Here is an 8,977-nt window from a genome sequence, read left to right as displayed (position 1 = left end):
GGTGGTGGAGTGGAGACAGCACCAGTCTGGAGTCAGAAAGGCTCATCTTTGTGAGTACAAATTCAGCCTCAGACACATACTAGCTTTGTGAACCTAGGCAAGTCACTAAACCCTGTTTGCCTCAGTTTCCTTATCTGTAAAATGAGCTGGAGAAGGAAATGGGAAACCACTTTAGTATCTCTGTTAACAAAACCCCCAAAGGGGTTGCAAAGACTGAAAAATGACTATACAAGTATTAATGTTATTTGCTTGAACTGATTTGAACAAATATCTACTGAACAACTAAGATGTAGAAGTCATTATGCTAGGTATTAGGAAGGACATGAATTTGAATAAGACCAAGTTCTGCCATTAAGGAATTTTGAATCTAGTAAGGAAAATTAGACACACTTTTGTATAAATCTGCAATAAAAGTCAAGACCCAATAACTACTGTCATACAAGCAATTGAAAGTGAGAGTCTGAGAAAACTGTTATTTGTTCTTCATTCTCAAAGAGGACCATGACATCAGGTAGGGGATGCCATGACGTGCAAGTTATTGGACTTGTGCAAGGTCACACCACTCTCATTCTCAGGCTCTGAAGTCATCTGAGTCCAGTGACAAGACATAGATCAGGATGACTAGAGATGGTCCTGGATGAAGAAACAGAAAAGAGAGGGATCTTTTGTACTTGATGGGATGAAGTGAAAACTCCTGTGGTTGGTTGTGTTTGACCTGGATCTTAAAGTCTGGGAACAGTATTATTAGGTAGATTAATATTGATGTGTTTGTGAGTGAAAATGAGTGAGTGAGTCCTTTGTTCTCAAAGAGGACCAATGACTTTAGGAGAATGATGTCTTTATTTGCAAGTGAATTAGATCTAAGTGAGGCTGAGATATGTGGACTCATCAGCTTCTTTCTCCCTTCCAGGGTCATTGTAATCCAGTGGCAAGACACTGGCCCTTAGATACAGTGGGAGACTTTGGCCTATTTAAATTAAGGTCTTTCCCAGGTCTCAGTTTGTCTGAGGCAACACCCATTCAGTGGTTAAAGACTATGTAAGAATTGAGGCTAAGGATGGACTAGTTTTCCTTCACAACAGAATCAGTTTGGAAGAGGAACACCCTTAAAGTTTCTGGCCAGAACAGAAACTATTGCTATTTACATTCAACCTGAGCCATCAAAACTCAAACAAGGAGCAAGTGAGGCTTTGTCTGGGATCTATTGTTGGCCAGTAGGTGAGAGCCAGAGTGATTGGGGTTTAAAGGTATAGTCGATTAGCTCCATTTGAATCTCAGTGGGTTTTACCAAAACATGGGTTTATCAGAGGTGTATTTCAAGAAATCATAAATGAAGACTACATGAGACAAAAGAGTTAATTGTCTCAATTTGTCAACAAACTACCAAACCAACAACGATTGAATAAATAAGCTGGGAAGAAAAAATCTAGTCACCAAATCCCAAGATACCTTGCAAAGAATAAGCTATTAAATTTTATATTCCTTTGGACAGAGCAATCACTTGTAAGGGTATGACTCCCCATGTGGAAAGAAGGAAAAGAAGAGGAAGAGATGGAGGAGGAGGAGAAGGAGGAAATAGCAGCACTGCTCACCCAGAACTGGCTGGTGCTGTGGAATAGTGAAAGGGAAGGATAGAAAGATAGGTTGGAGCAAGTTTTTTCAGGAAATTGAATGTCAGGTAAAGGGATTTGGATGTTACTGGGTAGGCAGTGGAAAACCACTGAAGACTTTAGCAAGGGATTGAAATAGCCAAAATAGTATTTTGGGAATGTCAGAGTATCAGTATGCATGATGGATTGAAATGGGGCTAAGGAGGTGTAATATTAATTATATTAATGAAAGTTAATCATCTTCTCCACAGATTAATGGGCCTGCCATTAAGGGAAGCTTGATTAGGGGAGATTTGTTTTGTAGGAAGGCCTATACCTTTTGTTAATGAGGCACTGACTCTCAAGGGTTGAGATGACCTCTGGCTCTGAAAAGTATATATATACTCTGAGGTGAGGTTTTGTTTTGGGGCTTACTCATTGGAATGAATTTATTTGGCCAAAGAGACTCTGGATAACTATTAAGGAGCTCCCCATCAGCTTTGAAAACCCAGATGTTGGTGCTTCTCTCTCTGGTAACTATAGTCAGACAGTTAGATCTGTCTGTTGATCTGTGATATATGTATTGCTTATGGTCAGACAATTGGAAGCCCTGTCTGTTGGTCTTAATTTCTCTGTTTGTATTTTCTCTGAAGTTCAGGGTGCTGACTTTTCCCCCTGAACTAAGTGAATAATATATATGTGCTTGATTAAAGTAGATTGTTGACCCCTCAAAAGTTGCTTTCCTTTTAGAAAAGCATATCTAAATCCTGCTCAGCAGGCCCTCTTATGTATGCTGAGGTCCTTGCTATTACAGGAGGCTAGTTAAGAGATTAAATTTTGAGATGATTAAAGACTGAACTGAGGCAGGGACAGTAAAAATAGGTAGAAAAGGATGTCTGTGATAAATGTCTCAAAAGAAGGATAAATAGGACTTAATAATGAGTTGGACATGGGAGACAAAGGAAGCCAATTAACATTTCTGAGTTTGTTTGGAAGACTAGTAGAATATGGGGATTATTGCTACAAATTGGGAAGTTGGCAGGAAAGGATGATGATGATATATATGTGAAGATATAGAGAAAATGAGAGATGGAAGGGAGATGACAGATGGAGAGAGGAGAAGGATGAGAAACCTTATCCAGTAAGATTTTCTTCACAAACTAAGACACTGTGTCCTCTACAATTTCCCAGCCATCTCCACACCTTGCTGCCTCCTTTTCCCCACTCCTTCTCAAACTTTGGACCCTTCTATGAGACACTGGGCTCTGATAGGTGAATTTGAGCCTTAACTTGCCCTGAACCAGGTCTTCATGTTGCTTCTTGGCCTTCTACACCATGCTGCTCCCCCTCCCCTAAACTTTTCCATTTGTCATTTATTTATTATTCCCTTCTTCCACTAACTAGAATGCCATCAAGGAGGGCAAGGATCAGTTTTCTTGTACGTATTTCTTGTCTGCAATACTTAGTACTTGGCTTAGTATATAATAAGTGCATAATAAATACCCAGTCCCACTCCTGTAAGAGCGAGTACTCCAACACACATAGAAGGGCATGCTATCACAGGTTCTTAGAGATCCACATTCAAAAAAGGAAAGCAAATTTCAAGGGTTTAACAATAACTTTAATCAAGCACATGTGCCATTCCTTTAACCAAGCACATACATCATTCACTTAGTTCAGGGGAGTTAGCACCATGAACTTCAAAGGAAATAGGGAAAAATCAAAGATCAGCAAACATGACTTCGTCTGCCTGAATTCAACAGACAGGCCCAACTGTCTGACCACAGTTACCAGAGAGGGAAGCACTGACATCTGGGTTTACAAAGCCCCAGGGGGGTGGGTGAGGCTCCTTGAGCAGTTTCCCAGAGTCCTCATCTGGCCAAACAAACACTTCCATTCAGTAAGCCCCAAAGTACAAACTCACCCTCAGAGTATTTATACCTTTTTTAGAGCCAGAGAGCATCCCAACCTTTGAGAACCAAAGCTTCATTAACAAGAAGTGTCCCACAAATCTTCCTTAATCAAACTCCCCTTAATGGGCAGGCCCATTAATGGGTGGGGAAGATCTTTAATCACATTAAAATAATTAGCAATAGAAATACATATACCATTTCTAGTTAATGAAACCCTTGTACCTGTACTTTACTCTTAGTAAAGACTCTTGATTGATAAAGGCAGGATTCAATCAGAGGCACTTCATTATAAACAAAAACAGCAAAAGATCCTATTTTGCTTGTCATCACAACTCCTCCATTATCTACCTGTTTATTGAGACTGAGAGAGTCAGGAGTAGGGTTGAGGGCTTGGGGAACATGAAGGTTTGAAACAGGCACTGTAGGGAATATAGAAGAGATGGTTTAGGAAAATAAACTTAAAATAATCACTTAAAGTGGCTCAAAGTATCTAATAATCATATCCAAACATCCCCGAGAAAGATACATTTCAGTGTTGGTGGAAATGCAGAGAAAGAGACCTTGTAATATTGCTAATAGAGCTTTAAATTATTGCAATAGTTTTGGAAAGCAATATGACAATATAAAATTGTTTATACCCTTTATTAAAACTAAACTATAAAGGTGATATCAAAATGAGGACAAAAGTCCCTTTTCGTTTAGAAATATTCTTAGCATCTTTATTCGTAATAGAAAAACAAATGAGGAAATGACCCATATATTCCCAAAATGAGAAATGTATACATTTTAATATGTGAAAATAGGATAGGGAAATAGACTGTACCTGTGGTTTTAATTGTGTAAGTAGGAACATCTACCAATACAGGTCAGCATCTCCGCTACAGCTTACACTTTCCATCTACTCTGTATTTAACTTGAATGTTGTTATTTTTATTCTGCCTCCATTGGAAAGCAAACTACTTGAGAGCAGGGACTATGTTTTACAATTTTTTTTATCCCGGTGCCTGGCATATAATAGGAGCTTAATAAATGCTTGTTTAGTGATTAGTTATAGTTTTTGAGTATTGCCAAAGGCATTAAAAGTTTGAGTGATTTGCTTAGGATTACATAGTCTATGTATGATTAGAAGAACTTGAACTCAGATCTTTCTGGCTCTTTAAAAGCAACTATTCTATCATATAAATATTTCCATCTCTGTCTTTTACTTCCATTTCTAAAGTCAAAATCATGTCAACAAGTCATTTCTTCTGGAAATTCTGTCATTCTACTTTCCTATGCCTCCACTGATAATCTCTGTTACATTCTAAACCACTGATAAAGTCCTCCTCCAGAATGTGGTTTTTGGATTAATTAATCCTTGTATTTTCATTTATCTAAAAGGTTTTTCATTTTTATCTGTCTCCTCTTCTACTTACTCTAAGCTCATCCAGGTGACCTCCTCTCTGAAAGGGTCATTTAAAAAAAAATACAACTTTTTAGCCTGAAATGATCAATACTATCAGGTCCAGCATATTTACCTGTTCACCTTAATATCTGACCTTTGAAAAGAGAAAAACACGAAGTCCAAGAACATTTTAGCTGAAATCTGGAGGTTAGTTACCATTACTTTGTTTCTGCAGACTGAGGAGGATAGCCATTCTCTAATTATTTAGGATTTTGTGTCTATGTCTAGAAATTTTAAGTTTGGAAAAATCTTGCTTCTCTCTGTCTTGGAAAGAAAGTGAAAATGTGTTTAATTTCAATAAACAGTATCTTTTAGCTGACAACTTGGTAAAAAGATACTTATAGAAAATTTTAAGGAATTCAGTCTCATTATGTAATTATTTTGGCCTAACTACAAGGGTATTAGAAAATTCATTTGTAAGATAATTCACACTCAAGTTAGGAGATAATGATATGCTTCTGTACTTGAAATGTTAATACCATTAAATGAATTAGGAGGAAATTTACTTTACATATTTTCATTATTTTCCTTTCTACTAACTTATTATGATGAAATTGTAATATGGTGATGACCTTGTGTTCCCTAAATACAGCAGATGCTATTAGAAGGAAGTCCTAGAAACTTCTCCCAAATTGAAAAGGGTTATGGATGCCAATCTGGTGACTGTTTTTGTTGTCTGAATGAATGTAAGCATATTAACCACCTGGTGCTGATTTCTTTCTTTCTTTCTTTCTTTCTTTCTTTCTTTCTTTCTTTCTTTCTTTCTTTCTTTCTTTCTTTCTTTCTTTCTCTCTCTCTCTTTCTCTCTCTCTTCCTTCCTTCCTTCCTTCCTTCCTTCCTTCCTTCCTTCCTTCCTTCCTTCCTTCCTTCCTTCCTTCCTTCCTTCCTTCCTTCCTTCCTTCCTTCCTTCCTTCCTTCCTTCCTTCCTTCCTTCCTTTCTTTCTTTCTTTCTTTCTTTCTTTCTTTCTTTCTTTCTTTCTTTCTTTCCTTCTTTCTTTCTTTCTTTCCTTCTTTCTTGCTTTCTTTCTTTCCTTCTTTCTTGCTTTCTTTCTTTCTTTCCTTCTTTCTTTCTTTCTTTCCTTCTTTCTTTCTTTCCTTCTTTCTTTCTTTCTTTCCTTTCTTTCTTTCTTCCTTTCTTTCTTTCTTTCTCTCTCTCTCTCTTCCTTCCTTCCTTCCTTCCTTTCTTCCTTCCTTCCTTCCTTCCTTCCTTCCTTCCTTCCTTCCTTCCTTCCTTCCTTCCTTCCTTCCTTCCTTTCTTTCTTTCTTTCTTTCTTTCTTTCTTTCTTTCTTTCTTTCTCTCTCTCTTCCTTCCTTCCTTCCTTCCTTCCTTCCTTCCTTCCTTCCTTCCTTCCTTCCTTTCTTCTTTCTTTCCATTTCTTTTTTTTTGTGGCTATTTAAGAAATGGACAAAATTAGAAAACTATCATCAGCTCCAGGATTATAGGATTTAGGCGTGGAAGTGACCTCAGAGGTCATCTAGGTCTATCTTATGCTATAGATAAGTAAATTTAGGGTCAGAGAGAACAACTGACTTGTCTGTGGTTTTATGGGTAGTGAGGTATATGGCAGTGGTGAACTAGAAGGATATAAGGGGCACAGAGTAATTAAGAATCAAATTGTTTTTACTCCATCTGTAAACATGATTTTAACAGATGATACTCTTAAAAGGATATCTTTGTCCAGTCCAGTGGAGGATATGACTTATGGGAATGAGGTCAGATAGAACAGGAAAAGTGTCAAACCTGAACCTTGAAATTATTTTTGGGTTTGGTTGGTGGTCAGGATGATTGCTATCTGTGGTACATGCTTGTCTATACACAGTCAAATGGACCTGTTTCACCACTTATTGTGAATGCTATAAGTGGGTGTAGGGTAGGCTCTAATATTTGAGGGTTTTGTCTCTTGCTCTGGATCAGGACCCAAAGTCTACTATGGTGGAATGATGATGGGCAGAGAAGGAGTAGGTACATGGACAGCAGGGGATTAGAGTATTTTAGAAATGGAGTAAATTTGAGAGATTATTACTTCCTCATTTCAACAAAAGAGGAGACTGAGGAGGGTAAAAAATATGTGAAGCCTGAAGGGCTTCTGTATAAAGCCAGTATGATTTTAGTTTTCTCGCTATTTCATGAGCATAAACTTGGTTAGTCCATTGGGCATTCTGATGTTACTTGTAATTTCCACTATTTACTTCTCTCCAAATAACTTGTTTCCAAATATTTCTATTCTAAAGTTCACTTCAGTCTGTTTAGATCTCTGTTACTCTCATCTATGTATCTCCAAGTTACTATCCTTGCTGTCAATAAAGTCAGTACGTAGTTCATAGACTTTTCTTCTTCCTCAACTTCTGTCCCTTTCAAATACCCTGGTCTAGTTCCTCAATCTTATCAACTTTACATTCTGTCTCCAGTATATATCCCCCATGTATATCTTCTCTCTTAAATGCATTTCCCCAGGTATTAGAATTCCCAGAAAAGAAATAGGGAAATTTTTGAGGGATTGAGCAGAGGAAGATAATTCAGTTCTGTTTTGGACACACTGAGTGTGAGATGTCTAGAAGATATCTATATGGAAATGTTGAATTTCACAATTAGTAATGTGAGACTGGAGTTTAGAAGACTGAAAATATAGATCTGAGTGAAAATCATCTCAAAAGAGATGATAACCTGTGGGAGGGAGAGAGAGAGAGAGAGAGAGAGAGAGAGAGAGAGAGAGAGAGAGAGAGAGAGAGAAGGTAAAGAATAAAAGAGAAACCTTGGGGACATGCCTGTGGTTAAGTGGTAGGAGATGAAACAGGAATGGTCCAAAAGGTAGGAACAGAACCATGAAAACCAAGGGAAAAGAATATATTTAGAAGTGCAAAACCTTCTACTTTTGCTTTTGTCTCTGTGGTACCTAGCACTGTACTTGGCATATAGGGACAGGTTCTGTACCTGTAATTTCATTAGCATAGGAAACTCATAGGGTCACAGATTTAGATATGGTTGTGACCTTAGAAGTCATTTAGTTCAACTTTCTCATTTGACAGATGAGTAAAAAGGAAATGGGTTTAGGCAGATGAGATTATGTGACTTTCTCAGGATGGCATTACTAATAAAGTAGTAGAGCCAGAATTTACACTCCAATCTTTCTGACACCAAGCTCAGTTCTCCATGCTCTAAATCACTGTTTTGAGTCTTCTGGGCAAGGAAACTCATTTTACCAATGAACATCATCACTTTCTTTACAGTGTATAGTCTTAGAGGTTAAATGACTTGCCTAAAGTCGCATAGCTAGTATGTATCAGAGTTGGGACCTTAAACCCAGGCCTTCGTGGCTAACTCCATTCACTATGCCAGGCTTTTGTTGCTGTTGTTGAGTCATTTCAGTCATGCCCAACTCTCTGTGACCCCATTTTGGGGCTTTCTTGGCAAACATATTGGAGTAGTTTGTTATTTTCACTTCTATGTTCAGCCTATTTTACAGATGAGGAAACTGAGGCAAATAGAGTTAAGTGACTTGCCCAAGGTTACACAGCTAGTGTCTAAGGCTAGATTTGAACTCATGAAATGAGTCTTCCTGATTCTAAGCTGATGCTTTATCCACTGCACAATTTAGCTGTCATGCTGCTATTCTTTAAAATGTCTTTATTTTAATTTTAATGTTTGATGGTCTTTACCTACAACTTTGTTGGCAAAAAAAGGCAGAGGGAAAATTTAAAACAGTTTGCAGAGGACATTCCAGTTTAAAGAACGTGCATCTTTAATGTCCTTCTGATTATTTCTCCAAAGAAATTCAACACTGAATCTGTATAAGTAGTCTATTTATGAAGTACAATGCTCTTATTTTTTTTAAATACAAAGGAAATCAAACCACTCTTTAAAAAGGTGCAGCTTACATGTGGGCTATTTTCAATATGTTTGCATACTTGGTAATAACACATGCCTAATGAAATTCATGAGTTGGAAAAAAAAGCAGTTATATTTCCTACTTTATTTACAAAATCTTTTCAGTAATCACCACTGTATTTCAGATTACTTATGACTTACTTGG

Source organism: Notamacropus eugenii, chromosome 4 (assembly GCF_028372415.1).
Source record: "Notamacropus eugenii isolate mMacEug1 chromosome 4, mMacEug1.pri_v2, whole genome shotgun sequence".
NCBI lineage: Eukaryota > Metazoa > Chordata > Mammalia > Diprotodontia > Macropodidae > Notamacropus > Notamacropus eugenii.
The sequence above is the reverse complement of the archived record's forward strand: the minus strand, read 5'-3'. Positions refer to the sequence as shown.